At 36.3% G+C, this 14,999-nt stretch overlaps 1 protein-coding gene across 10 annotated transcripts in view; it reads left to right on the top strand.

The window, feature by feature from the left end:
• LOC123680582 (cAMP-specific 3',5'-cyclic phosphodiesterase) overlaps positions 1-14,999 on the top strand; it is a 447,060-nt gene that overhangs the window by 205,627 nt on the left and 226,434 nt on the right. The window lies entirely within an intron of this gene.

The raw sequence follows: 14,999 nt of genomic DNA, 5'->3' as shown, positions 1-14,999 counted from the left end.
TTTGAGTTTATGTTGACAGCACCAGTAATAAAAAAGTTATGAGAATCATTTATTACACGCCATTTTCCAGTTTTCTCTTATAGCTTGAAAACAGTTGAATTTATGAGGTTGCTGTTTTCACCAATTTAATTCTCTCAAAAATCGAGACCTAAAATGTCCAATTCATTTTTTTTCTTGCCCAAAGGAATTCTGAGATCCCCTCACTAGACAACGAATTTGGGATACCCGATACACACTGTATACTAATGACAATATTTATTAATTTATTGTCAATAGTAAGTATGTCGAATCCTGTATTCGAGAAATCAATAGTTTTCACAAATAATAGAAATGTCAAATGAAATCTTCTTCAAATAAGCTGCAATAAGCATAATACTTAAATTCTCAATTTTCAATGTTTTCTCAACCGGCTCTCCTTTACCGAAGTTTCAAGTAATCTCATTAATAAACTTCTGTAATAACCTCATATCAGTACTATGTATACTTTCAAGTTAACATGGTTATTTTTTATCGTTTCATATCAAAATCAGTTTTGCGATATGTGTTACGATTTGTTTATTCAATGTATAATTCGAGTGTACACCGAACATATCAATAAATGATTTTATAGATTATTCCTCAATATCATACATGTTGTCCACTGCGTGAATCAAATCAACTATCATTGCATAACTCTAGTACTCAACTCAATTATCGAACCGATAGTAGGTACAAGTAAACCTAGATAGATAAAAGATATTATCCAAATTACATAATTCAGTATAATAGATGAAATTTTCAGTGTGAGTGTTAATCAAATATGTTTGGATGTATCTATCAAAATCTATCTATCAAAATGGTTCATTCGGATCCTGATGACGGGATTTTTTTCTATAGAGTAAGTAGATATCGTGAATTAATAATGTAACGTTTTTCGGTTAATTAAATCGATGATTCTGACTAACACTAATTTATTTCAGTTACACAACTATAAATAACTATTTACAGATGATTTATTTCAACTATTACACTAATTTATTTTCACTACTACATTAATTTATTGCTGCAACTTATATCTAATTGAGTGTACGGCACTGACCGCCGTTTCTGTCGAACTGCCCTGCTCTGCGGCTTCGATTGGTTATATACCGCTCGCATCTCTCTCTAGAAGCGTCTTGATCTTTCTATCGAGCTCTCGGTGCTTCCGGTACCTTCTAGAAAGAGGCAGTGGCGTAGGGCTTGCGAATTCGTTACAATAATAATAAGCAAAAATCATTAGGGATACACCTATCAGGAGAGCTGAATAGTCTCAGGTACTTCCTGACACAGGTAGCTGAAAACTGTCGAAGGGCCCATGTCCAGGACTATGGATGAAGCCGTGTGAAAAACAGCTTAACAAATATTTCACCGTAGCTCTGCGGATCATAACAGCAATCAAAGGCTGTCTCCTCCACGACACGTAAGAACCCATGAATATGATGAATCTAAGAAATCAAAATATAGAGCCGCTACTTGAGGTTTGTCTGGGAGTATCTAGAGCCGGCGTGGACATAACAGAATGCAGGACGTCGGTGACAAAGCGTTAAAAATGCTATGACTATACAAATTCAACATTCTAGGAGAAGAATGCTGAAGATGCTGCGCAAGATCATCAATTCGCTCTCTGCTAAACGGGTTCATCAAAAATTTCATAGAAACTATCTCGTACTCCAAGTTTGGACAATGAGTAGTTGACCGATTCATATTGAAAAATAAACTTGTACCTGATGTGAGATTCAAAACAATAAGGAATAAGTCCGAATGAGGTTAAAATCTTATTAACAACCAAGAGACAAAGAAAAACACCAATGTGACAAACACCAACACACCAATACCCAACTGAATGCTCATGGACACAACAGCCCAAATTTGTAATAAATACGAAGAGATCAACAACGGTGGATAAATATATACTGCATTCTTTGACAACCCAAAAGAAAGTCAATAAGAGCTGTTGGATCGAATATCTGCTGCAATGAAAAGATACGTCATAGATTTCGGAGTCACAGATTCAACGAAATCACCGATTCAACCAAAATTGAAGACATCGAAAAATCTTTCTCATCTTTTGGCCATAACGACCAGAAAAATCAAACCCTCCAAATCACTTCCTGATGAGCAGAAATTCAAATCATAGCACCTTATCATCTAATGTGCAGAATTTTTAATATCAACAGTGGTGAGTGTAGAGCCAAAATTTAGAAAACAGCCACTCACCACGAAAAAATGACTAGGAGATGGAGTACATACTATCCGACAAGATATCGTGAGGCTCACTAAATTTTCACCGTCGAAAAAGCTTAAAAAATAATGAAAATTTATAATAATAATAGGCTATCCAGCCTCTTGCGATGTTGTCATCTTCTGTTCATCCGAACAGAAGATGACAAGACATGGTCTTAAGAATAAGGAAGAAGAAAATGAAGAAGAAGATACTTGCATTTTTGAAGAGTCAGAAAAGAAATTCTTTAGAATGCTAAAGGAAATAACAATAGCAGATATTGAGAATTGTTAAATAGATCAACGGCCAACGGACCTCATGAAACTCCTAAGCGAATTGGATAAGAAGTGAAAAGACACCGAGTGATACAATGCTGCATAATGCAGTTTTGTTCGAAAAATTCCATGAAATATTGAAAAATACACGCATTGGATATTGCCAGGCCCACTTGGTATTCACAACTTTTGGTTGAAGAAATTTTGATGTCTAAAAGGCTGCTAATTGAATAAATAAATAGTATGATAGGTAATCCAATGGAAATGTCAAAATTTTCATCAACAGGGACCACTTACTATTTTGATAACACAGCGGATTCACCGAAACACATACCAATAACGTTCCTACCAACAATATACAACATCATCACATTATGTTTAGCATCTCGCATCTACAAACAGAAAAATAAAATAATGACTACATAAGAGAAAGGATGCTACAATAATGTACTTGTATCGAAAAAAGAGCTAGTAATAGATTATATTATGCAACCAAGTCTTCAAACTAATAACTAAAACCTATTTTGATCAATCTTGATTATAGAAGGCTTTTGACTCAGGGGCGTTTTTTTTTTCTTGAGGGGGTATTCGAAAAAAATTTTTTGACCACGACGTTTTCTCATACCTGTCATGTGAGAAAGAAAGGTTTGATAATGAAGTTTGAACCAAAAATTACTCGAAATAATAGCATTTTTTGATTAACGTTTCGAGTGTTCTTATGCACAGTATTCCTAAATTGGAGATACGAAGAAAAATGAGAGATTCCTGATGTCTTCACAAATAAATTGCAATTTGAATCAAACACATTGAACTCAGCAAAGACAATTTTTCGATGCGAATAACTCAGTTCAGTTTTTTGACGAAAATTATAGAAAAAACCGAAAACACCGAGTAAGTGTATGCTGATGGCGAATGCAAAAATCACAGGTGGCAAAACAAGGGGGACGCTTATAAAGCGGCTAGATAAAGGAAAATAATAAACCCCGGACATAGATGTGCTCGTGGTGCAATAAAAGTAATCATCTTGAAAGCGATAATAAACTCATAAACCGTTGAAAGGTCCGATGTTTTGCTGCCATGTCGATTCAAAAGATTATTGGTTCATATTATGGAAAATTTTCGTTCTTTGTCTTTGGGGGATAATTACCCCCAGAACACCCCCATTTCTACGCCCTGGCTGGCTGACAAAAATTTTGATAACATTCAAGATCGACCCAATTATGATAAACTTTCTTTAATACGCAAGGTACAATATTGGAGAATGAACATCGAACTTTCTAATGCAAATAAAACTTTTTAGCAGATTACAATTCGTAGGGGAATTTTCCTGGGAGATTCCTTGAGCACTTTATGTTTTTGCTTGGCTCCGGATTTCCTCTCTAAACAACTGAACGCTATTTAAAAAGGTTTCAACAACATCAGAGGCAACACTTATCACCCTCAGGCCCGTCGAGAGAGGGAGCGGGGGTGATTATCCCTGGGCCCGTGATTTTTGGGAACCCGTAATTTTCAGAATTCCTTAAAATATACAAAAAACAATCCTGAGAGAATTTTTTTCACTTATCTCATGAAACATCATAAGACGTTGAATATTTATTTTACGTCGGGACCCTCCGCCTACCTTCAACATTATCGGCCCCTGTGTAATGATGTTTTAAGTTTACTTCTCAATCCAATGTTTATTATGCAGAGTCTGGGAATGGAAAGCAATACAAGTAAACAATTATGACAAAATAACAACACATGCGGAATATTTCGTCTTTGTTGGTACTTTGGAAATGAAAATCTGAAATAAAAATAATATAATACTCTTTTCAATAAATTTTCCTTTTTGATTTACTATCAGAAGAATTATTATGCTTTGCTGAAGAATCATAGGAACTGAACGATTCCTTATCTCTTATAAATGGAAAATGAAAAAGTTCTTTGATTTTTATTACCCATCTTCCCATACAGTGTACATGTTTCTTGTAAGTCTTGTAAACTTATTTTTTTTCTGTGAGAATTATACCAGATTACCAAATCTTTATTAATCTTCGCTACAGATTCGGTGAATAAGTACCTATCAAAACTAAAAGTTATTCATCACAGCTTACTAACTGGATCTTCTTAATATCATAATTTGGATTTTTCTGAGTATTACTAGAGAATCGTTTGAAATTTTTTTCTCGAAATCAGTAGCAGATACGACAAAACTACAAATAACCAAAAAGTGTAGTACTGGATCAAAGTTTCTCTCAACATTATGCTAAACTACCATTAGTCCACTAAAAAAAAGGTAGAGACCCTTCAGATAAAAATATCGTCCTGTATATTTGCATTCAGAATTAGCTTATCACATGATGAAAACTTCAGATTGGAATTGCCGAATTTGAGTTCAATCTTGTGAAGGAAAAGTGCTATAAAGCAAACTTTAACACCCTGTATCTCGAAACAAAGCATTTGCGGGTTCATGTTTGAAGGTCTTTTTTCTCAAAATAATTCGAGGCATCGGTTCTCTTCGTTTGTACCACCAATTTAGAAACAGCCTGTATAATAGCTGATTTGCAGTTTCCTTCAATCCATTCGTTTTTTTTTTATTTCAGTGTCATTTTGAAGAAAAAAGTGCTCCATTCCGAAGTGAAAATATAAGTACATAATGTGAAAATACAAAAAATTAATGGGAACATTTTTGATTCATTCATATCATTATCATTACATTTTGGGAGAACACATATCAATTAACGACGAAAACAAAAAATAGCGTCTCAAAATGGCGGACGCGCCTGAGGGTCATCAGGTCATCAGTTTCATATCTTCTTCGGGCCCGTAATTCCTGTCGACGAAACTGATCTCCCTTAATCATCTACTTTATCTGTATGATTTAAAACAACTTACAGGTAACTAGAATCATTTGAAAATCATAGTGAAACTAGTACCTAGACAATTTTTTTAAGGATGTAGGTAGGTATGGTATTTGGAGTCGATGCATTGCTAGTACATTGATATATTCTTATTACCATCATTTGATCTATTTGGGTGTGAAAACATCAAGCAATAGTTGTATTTCTGACGAATGAAGTCACGTGAAGGGATGTGAAGAAAGTCGCTAGAATATAAGGGTGTTTGCAGGATTCAGGGTGTAATGTGGAGAGATAAGTAAATGACCACTGAAAGGCCAACAGGAATATATAAGGCCTGTTGTATAAGGCCTATACTGACTTACGTTGTTGAAACTAGAGCGGAAGAATAAGAAGAAGAAATAACATTATTTCATACAAAAATATAATATAATAAAATAAATAATGAAAATGTTGCAAACCATAGGTAGGATAACGTTGATAGACAGAAAAGGACAGCATGTTGTTCGGTGAGTGAGGGCTAGACACCGCTTTTGGAGATAAAGTAGTTCGAATTATAAAATGAGCCAAACTCAAGAACTGAAAACAAGAGGATCAGTTGGTAGGTTCCCAAAAACGTTGGTATGACAGCTGATCATCAACGTCGCAAGAAGGCAGATGACAGAATTGACAGGACTCCATCCCATCACAAGAAGAAGAAGATAACAAACAACCTCAAAGGGGTGCGTATTCACATCACTATGGACAGCCAGGCCAGGCCGAGGTCTCTGGAATCATATAGCCAGGGGTCCATACTGACATGGGAGTGCCATAATACCATAAAGCAACTGGCCAGAGGCAAAAAAGTAACTCTATTATGGATTCCAGAGCATTTTGATATCGAAGGAAATGAAAAAGCCGATGAACTTGCCACAAGGGCATCAAGGTTGAGACCTGTTGGTCCTGAGCCCTTCTGTGGGCTTGGAAAATACCAATACAAGCGATCCAACAAAGGGAGAGAGACATTTGTGGAGCTTTCACCGATCTATACCAGAAAGTTACTGAAGTCACCACGAGCTGAGCTTCAGGTAATGGTGAAACTGCTGACAGGATACTGTCGGTGCAAATAACTTTTGTGAGTCAGCAGATAAGATCTGCAGACTCTTTGGAAAGGAGGTAGAAACAGCCTAACACATATTGTGCAGTGACTGGTCTAAGAACCACTCATATGGGAAAGTCAGTTCTGAATACTCAAGAAGTGATAGCCAAAGCTCCTAAGGATGTCGTCGGTTTCATTAACAGCCTCCCTGGGTTTGTATGAATAGGTAGGGTTAAGAACAAAAGATCAACTTGTTCGCAGTTCCCTGCAGGCTAACAGAGCCGTAACGACCCCGATTCAGTGAAATAATAATAATAATAAATAACAAAAAAATATATAATCGTTTTCTCTTCATATCATCCTACTCTGTGAGTCTATTTCCAATTCCTATTCAATGATTAGTTAAAATATGAATATTTGAAGATGTCACAGTAATTTAATACTTCAGCTTTGTGGAAATTAAGTCTATTGTTAAAAAAAAATTCGAACGACTCATGTTTGCCCAGAAATATAAAATCCGAAGTGTCAGCCCTTTATTAGAATATCCAGAAATTAAACTGAAAATGAATCAAAAATTTCGGATAGCAATAATCCTACAATAAATCATCTGAATGAACATACCGACCTGTGGCATTTCCTTGTTTTCGAAATATTTCACGTCTAAAAACCTCCCCCTTATTGTAAAGAATCATTGACCCGTAATACACCGGCTTAAAAATGTCGTAAGAACAACGAACCTTGGGTCACTCCATCAAGTCGATAAATAAGCGATAGAAACCGAAGTATTATTATTCCATTCAATTTGTAATATAACAAGTGAGTGGAAAACTCCAACTCATCGATTTTTTATTTAATATCATAGAAACGAATAAAAATAGCCTCCAAAATTCGTATCATTAATCAATTATTAATTTCATTTTGAAGATAATTTGAGTATGGAATGCGTTATCCACCTTGATTAGTACCGAAAGACGTCGAAAACAAGCTCAAAGAAAAAAGAATTTTCTTTTCCACCTCACAAGACAACTTTCAACGGACTTTATCGTTTCCTTATTAAAGTGTTGCGAACTAAAAGTTCTTATTCAAATACGAATATGAGTTATGCAATATTTGAGATTCGTCAAAAATTAGCAGATTTGAAGAAAAAATTCATAGATTTTGTACCACTGTGGCCTAAATTTTGTTATATCCAAAACTCAAATCACCACTTTAAGATACCCGTTTTCAGTGGGATGCATTTGAAGAATGTTTTGAGTAGTTAATTATTCATAGAAGCCCTCTCAATAAATAATAAGGGGATCACATATTTCTATATAGATTTACAAATTGTTGGAACTCTGGCAACACCGTACTTCAAGATGTTAAATCCAGAAATCCATTTTTTAAATAGGCTACTTAAAGTTAAGATGCAAGTAGTTCTATCGCTCATTGCGTCTAAATTGGATTAAAAAATTCGCTTTTAATGGAGTAATTTCTGTCTCGAGTGGACAATACCTTTCTCACTAGGTTCTTCAGTGCAGATTAATTTATATGTGCAGAAATCGCTTGATCGATTCTTTCAATTTTAGGAAGAATCTTTCATATGGCAGTTTAAATTAAACTCACTGATTTTTTCACTAAGAAATTTATGGTTTTTATCTTATATCACTTTGGAAATTGGAAGGTTCTTCAATCGTATCTCAATTATTTCAATGTTGAATTTCAAAATTTTTCATTATTATAGTTACCGATTTTTTCTAAAACACCATTTTCAGCCAACTTTCATTCATCCCTATCTTATTTGGTAATACATATGTCCCGTTTACCTACATTTCCTCAGCTAATACTGAGATTTTATCTATACATGCTTTATTGTTTGAAGTTATTGATTTTTATATTTCTATCTCAAAAGAAATATTTACAAGGTGGTCCAACGAAAACTCAACTCCTCGATTTTCCGACTTATGAAATGTGGAAAATCGCTTGGACTCGTCAATTTTTGATTCGAGGGGGAACTACTTTTCCATTTTTTTCATCACCGTAACTTCAACCTCCTAACGGGAGTTAGCACAACTCCTTTATTTTTGAATAGTGATGAGGAGTGAATAGTAAGGAGATAATATCAATTTTAAAAATCGTAACGAGTACTATTCGACCCTAAAATTTCGCTTCGAAATATCCATCGATAATGAAATAACAACGGAAAAAGTGAAAGAGTCAATGTAGAATTTATCTCGAGAGTATGATTTGTATCCGACACATTTAAAAGGTATTAAGTTGTTGTACTCTTCCACTATTTACCTGTTATTTCGTTATCGATTTATACAGGGTGTCCCATAAGTGGCACGTCACAGTGACACCGGAGGTAGGTCAGCTAAAGAGGGACCTAACCAGCCTAACATGACCCCAGTAAAAGTTGCATGGTTTTCGAGTTATTACCAAATTACGTTTTTTAGTGAATTTTCACCTTTTTTAACATTGTCAGGGTCAGAATTCTGCTGGAAAGCTCTCGAAGCTTATTTTTTTTTTTGTAATGGAATCTTAAATAGTTATTTAAGATGACATGAGTATGATTCTGTCAAAAAGTTATGTGGATTTCCGTAAATTAATGATACGCTGACATGCATTTAATCTACGGCGAAACCAGGCGTGTTTCAAATCGAGGCAATGTGAGTTACAATGCAAGATTGGCTGCAAGGTTGTACTTGGAACGATATCCGAATCGTAATCCTACCAACTACGAAGTCATTTTGAGAACTGCAAATGCTTATCGCGAGGGCAGACTACCAGGGACGAATAGCCGATCTGGAAGACCTCGAACGATTGACGACAACGTCGTTTTAGAAGAAGTGCGAGCGGAGCCAGGAACTTCAGTGCGAAATATTGAACGCCGTACTGGAGTCCCCAAATCCTCGGCACAACGAATTTTGAACAGGAACAAATACCATCCCTTCCACATTCAACGCGTACAAACTCTACAGCCGACTGATTATGCACCGCGTGTTGAATTTTGTCGAAAAATGATACAAAAGTGGAGAGAAAATCCCAACTTTTTTAATGAAGTGTTGTGGAGCGATGAATCGGCCTGCAGAAGGGACGGATACACCAACTTACATAATATCCATAGCTGGCAACTAGAAAACCCGCACGAAACAAGAGAAGACCGGTCCCAATACCAATTCAAAATCAATTTGTGGACGGGAATTTTTAACGGCCAAATAATAGGACCGGTCGAGTTGCCAGCTATTTTAGGCCCGGTGCACACATCCGACTTTTGTAGTTACGACACGGTTGCTGTGTCGTACTTGCGACCTGTGGTACAAAGAATCAAATGGGAGCATGCACACTACCCGCCGTGCAGTTGCGACGTCGTAACTGCCAGCCTACGGTCGTTTTTTGGTAGCATGTCCCTCTAGGCCGCAACTGTGCCGCAGTCGTACATGCGATCTCTCAGTACTCTATTCCAAATTGGCCTGCGCACACATACGACGTTTGTCGTGAGTTCGCACAATGGCCGAGAGGGAATTGGATATTGAGCTCTTCTTTGAAGTGAATTGATCCGGCTCCGCAACCATGACGGTGTCGTATGTAGTGTGCATTGAATAGGTACGACACCGCAACGGTTGTCGTAACTGCAAAAGTCGGATGTGTGCACCGGGCCTTAAACGGGGCAAACTACCTGGAAATGCTTCAAAATGACCTGCCAGGATTATTGGAAGACGCGCCGTTGGCACTCAGGCAGAGGATGTGGTTCCAGCAAGATGGCTGCCCGGCACACTACGCTCGGCGGGTTCGCGAGCACCTCAGCAACACATTCCCCGACAGGTGGATTGGGCGATTAGGACCCATACTGTGGCCACCGCGATCCCCGGATTTGAATCCACTGGATTTTTTTTATTGGGGATGTTTAAAGGACAAAGTGTATGCAAAACCAATACGAAGCGAGGAAGAATTGCGTGAACGCGTATTCGACGCAGCCCGGACCATATCGGAAATTAGTTTAAGAAAATTGAATCGTAATTTTATAAAACGGTGTCATTTATGCATTAGAGTCCGAAGGAAACAGTTTGAACATTTACTGTAAGTTAGATTTAAGAATTAAATAAATAATCGAAAGTTAAGTCTGTTTTTAATTAATTTACCTTTTTTTTCAATAATATTCCTTTTTCGCTTCCCCTAATTCATCTTTTTTCCTATTGTGACTTTAACAAATGATAACAAAGCCCGGTATCAAATGTAATGTCATAGCAAGCGGCAAAATTACCTGATAGCGGGGTTCCTAGTTTCAACTTAGTTAAGTAGGGCATCGGTAAAATGCTGAAAATACCTAGTTTTATGGGCATAAGATTCGTGTATTGTACCATTTCTAAATCTGTCTAAAATGCCCAATTTTTTTATGTTACTTGCTCGTTTTGTTTCAAGGATTTTTTTTTCACAGCAGGTGTCCAAAGTCGAAGTTCTCGTTTTGCTAGCAATTGAAATCAAGATTTATCCATTAATTTACGGAAATCCACATAACTTTTTGACAGAATCATACTCATGTCACCTTAAATAACTATTTAAGATTCCATTACAACAAAAAAAATAAGCTTCGAGAGCTTTCCAGCAGAATTCTGACCCTGACAATGTTAAAAAAGGTGAAAATTCACTAAAAAACGTAATTTGGTAATAACTCGAAAACCATGCAACTTTTACTGGGGTCATGGTAGGCTGGTTAGGTCCCTCTTTAGCTGACCTACCTCCGGTGTCACTGTGACGTGCCACTTATGGGACACCCTGTATTTTGAAGCAGAATTCCGGTAGTACTCGATGAAATCTTCAAAATGAGGTATCGCAACACCCCTCATCCTTATTCAAAATCAGTATAAGTAATAATTATTGGTATGATATTTCATTATGAAATATTAGGCCAATTGAAAAGTCCCCGGTCTGATCCAAAGATGGCGGTGCTAGTATTAAATCCATATGATTTTTAGTTAATACCAACCTTCAACGATACGTTTCAAGATGTGACAGCAGTCCGACCATTAGTTTGTGTGATATTGCGTTGTGAGTATAGCTACTTTTGAAAAAAATGAAAAAAAGGAATTCGTGTGCTGATAAAATATCTCTTTTTGAAAGGAAAAAATACAGTTGAAGCAAAATCTTGACTTGATGAAGAGTTTCCGGGGTCTGTGCCAGGAAAATCAACCATCATTGATTGGTATGCTAAGTTTAAACGTGGTGAAATTAGGACCGAAGACGGAGAACGCAGTGGACGCCCGAAAGAGGCTGTCACCGACGAAAAATTAAAAAAGTTCACAATATAATTTTGAATAACCGTAAAGTGAAGTTGATCGAGATAGCAGACATTGTGATGATATCATCTGAACGTGTTTATCATATCATTCACAAAAATTTGTGCATGAGAAAGCTGTGTGCGAAATGGGTGCCGCGCGAGCTCACAATCGATCAAAAGTAACAACGTGTTAATGATTCTGAGCAGTGTTTGAAGCTGTTTGAGTGCAATAAACCTAAATTTTTGCGTCGATATGTGACAATGGATGGAACATGGATCCATTATTTCACTCCGGAGTCCAATCGACAGTCAGCTGAGTGGACTGCACACAATGAACCGAATCCAAATCGAGGAAAAACACAACAGTCAGCTGGCAAGGTTATGACATCAGTATTCTGGGATGTGCAAGGTATAATATAATAAGGTAATATTCATTGATTACCTCCAAAAGGGCCAGACCAACAACAGCGATTATTATATAGCGGTAATGGATCGTTTGAAGGATCAAATCGTTAAAAAACGACCCCATTAGAGGAAAAAAAGGTGCTGTTTCATCAATCATCATCATCAAGACAATGCGCCGTGTCACAAATCAATGAAAACAATGGCAAAATTGTAAGAATTGGGCTTCGAATTGCTTATGCATCCACCGTATTCGCCAGATCTGGCCCCCAGCGACTTTTTCCTTTTCTCAGTCTCAAAACAATACTTGCTGGAAATACATTTAGCGCAAATGAAGAAGAAATCGCCGAAATTGAGGCCTATTTTGAAGCGACAGACAAATCGAACTACAAAAATAGTATCGAAAAGTTGAAAGATCGCTATAATTGCTGTATTGCCCTCGAAGGCAACTATATGTTGAATAATAAAATCGCATTTTGCCAAAAAAAATGTGTTCTACTATGGTAGACCGGCGGTTTTTCAATTGGCCTGTTATATGCGTTTTCTAAATCAACGATGAAAGTAAGCGGAATTGATATAACTGAGTTCATTCTATATTCATAAATAAAACTGCAATTTAGAACATTTTGCTGGTATATCATATACGGTACCCATTAAACTTATCAAAGTCTAGAGATGAATAATAATAATTATAATAATAATGGAGTCTCTTCTGTACTATTCACGTCCATGATTTAAAAATTAAATTACTTAATTAATACTTAAAAGATAGGGTTAGACAACACAAAAATGATGGAAAACATTTAGAAGCCGAGAACAAAACTGCCCTCACACAGCATACACATAGAGAGGGACACAGATTCAACTTCGAAAATGTAACTATCCTAGATAGAGAACAACATTACTTTAGACGTCTTTTAAGTGAAATGATATACATAAGGAGAAACAAAAGTGTAAATTATAGAGAGGATACAAATAACTTGAGTACTGTTTATGACTACATGATACCCAGGATAACGGTACCTAATGGATAGCAATTTCGTGTTTGTCGCCAGATTGATGTTCGCCTCTTGTGTTCGTGTTTGTTTTTATTTTTGAGCTGTGTGTTTGCTGGTTCGAATAGTTGAATAAGCCGAGGCTAAATTTGAAAATATGTGTCATTGATATATCGCGCCGGAACATATGCAGTTCCGATTTTTGTTTTTAATCTATTGACTGACATACGTCGAAACCGTTTGATTATTCATCATTTTGACTAACTATTTTAAATATTTATTTTATTAATTGTATGATGAGGTATGAAATCAAGTTTTTAATGTTTCTATGTATGGTTAATAAATGTTTTATTTTCAGCCTTGAAAAAGGAACAAGACGTTCCGAAACGTTGGCAAAATCATAACTGATTATTTATTCCTGTCCAAATTCCTATGACAAATTGCTTAATGGAGTCTATATTTGGCAATTTTAGGGGCGAAATCTAGCCAAGGCTACTATTAAAGATAATAAGAGAAAGGATTTGAATCTATATATTCCAAAAATTATAAACCATTGATTGCCTATCATTATTTGTGCCTAAAATTTCGTAACCTTGACAATCAACGCGTCGGAGATTATTATATTTAGATCGTTATTTTTCGGAACATTGCTTCCACATTGGCAAACTGGAGAAAACGTTCAGTCGAGAGGGATGAATAATTTATTAAATTCCTATCCCATCTAGAGGCGAACGAAATCGTCCAGGAAATGTAAATTGGACGTATTGAATAGCCCCAGAGGTACAAATTGCACAATTTCCCGGAGTTTCTCCCGGACCTGATAATTCCCTCCTGCGACAAGAAAATTATATTCAGTAAAATCGAGGGGCTTTCTATTTCACCGCTCACGTTGCGCTTGCGCCACCTGCAGTCATGGCCGCTGAATCCACAATCACAGCATGCTAGTTTTACATCCGCTACGTGTTCAATACTACCGAGCTCCCCTCAGTGTTCCATTTTCTTTGACAACGATAAAAATCGTGTTGAAACAAACGCAGCAATTATCAATTACATGAACTGATGAACTGATAGTGGCAGCAGTGGGAAACGCCGGTTCATCTTTTCTTGCGCAGGTTCCTTTCTTGCCAGTTATTTCCAACGTGAATTTAACCGCAAATAAATGATTGACTCTTGCCATGAGCTTCCCAAGATATTGAGGGGAATCCACGCTGCGTCATAGTGTCAAGGAACAGATGAAATGTGAACTTACCGGTAGTGCATAATACGACGAGTGGTCCAAATCTGAAGTGTGCACTCGATTCAAAAATATGTGATTCTTCAATTCGGCATTTAGTGACATCTAGTTCACAGTAACCGATACATCATAAAATCCTTCCATTATTTGTAGTCATTATTTGGAAACTATGACGTTCCTACCGAGAATGTAACATATTTTACTCCAACAACTCACAGAATGATCGATCTTGAGTCGAGCTATTCTTGAATGGATAACATTGTGATGCTCCATACTACTAAACATATTGAGAAGCGTTCCTGTGAATGTATCTATAGACGATGTATTTTTTGTTCATCAATACACGTCTATTACTTTCAATATATCAAAATCGAATCATTTCAAAGTAAATAAAAGGATGATTTTCAAACTTGAATGCCTTTATTACTGTCATTAAATTTCAATCATGCAGATTTCAGAAGAAGGGATCAATGAATAAAAACTAAATTCCAACAAGGCCTAAATTTTCTGTGAAATTAATAGAGTGATTTTATATGCAATTTTTCGATCATATTGAATTTTTTATAGGAGTGAGGATTCTTAAAAAAACTTTTAAATTTTAAAAGCTCTAGAGAAATGAATACCATTATACTCAAAAAATTAAGCAATAAGACGACATACATAAGCAGCCTTTTGTTAT

This window comes from Harmonia axyridis, chromosome 5 (genome assembly GCF_914767665.1).
Source record: "Harmonia axyridis chromosome 5, icHarAxyr1.1, whole genome shotgun sequence".
Classification (NCBI taxonomy): domain Eukaryota; kingdom Metazoa; phylum Arthropoda; class Insecta; order Coleoptera; family Coccinellidae; genus Harmonia; species Harmonia axyridis.
This window is presented reverse-complemented; position numbering and strand designations above follow the sequence as displayed.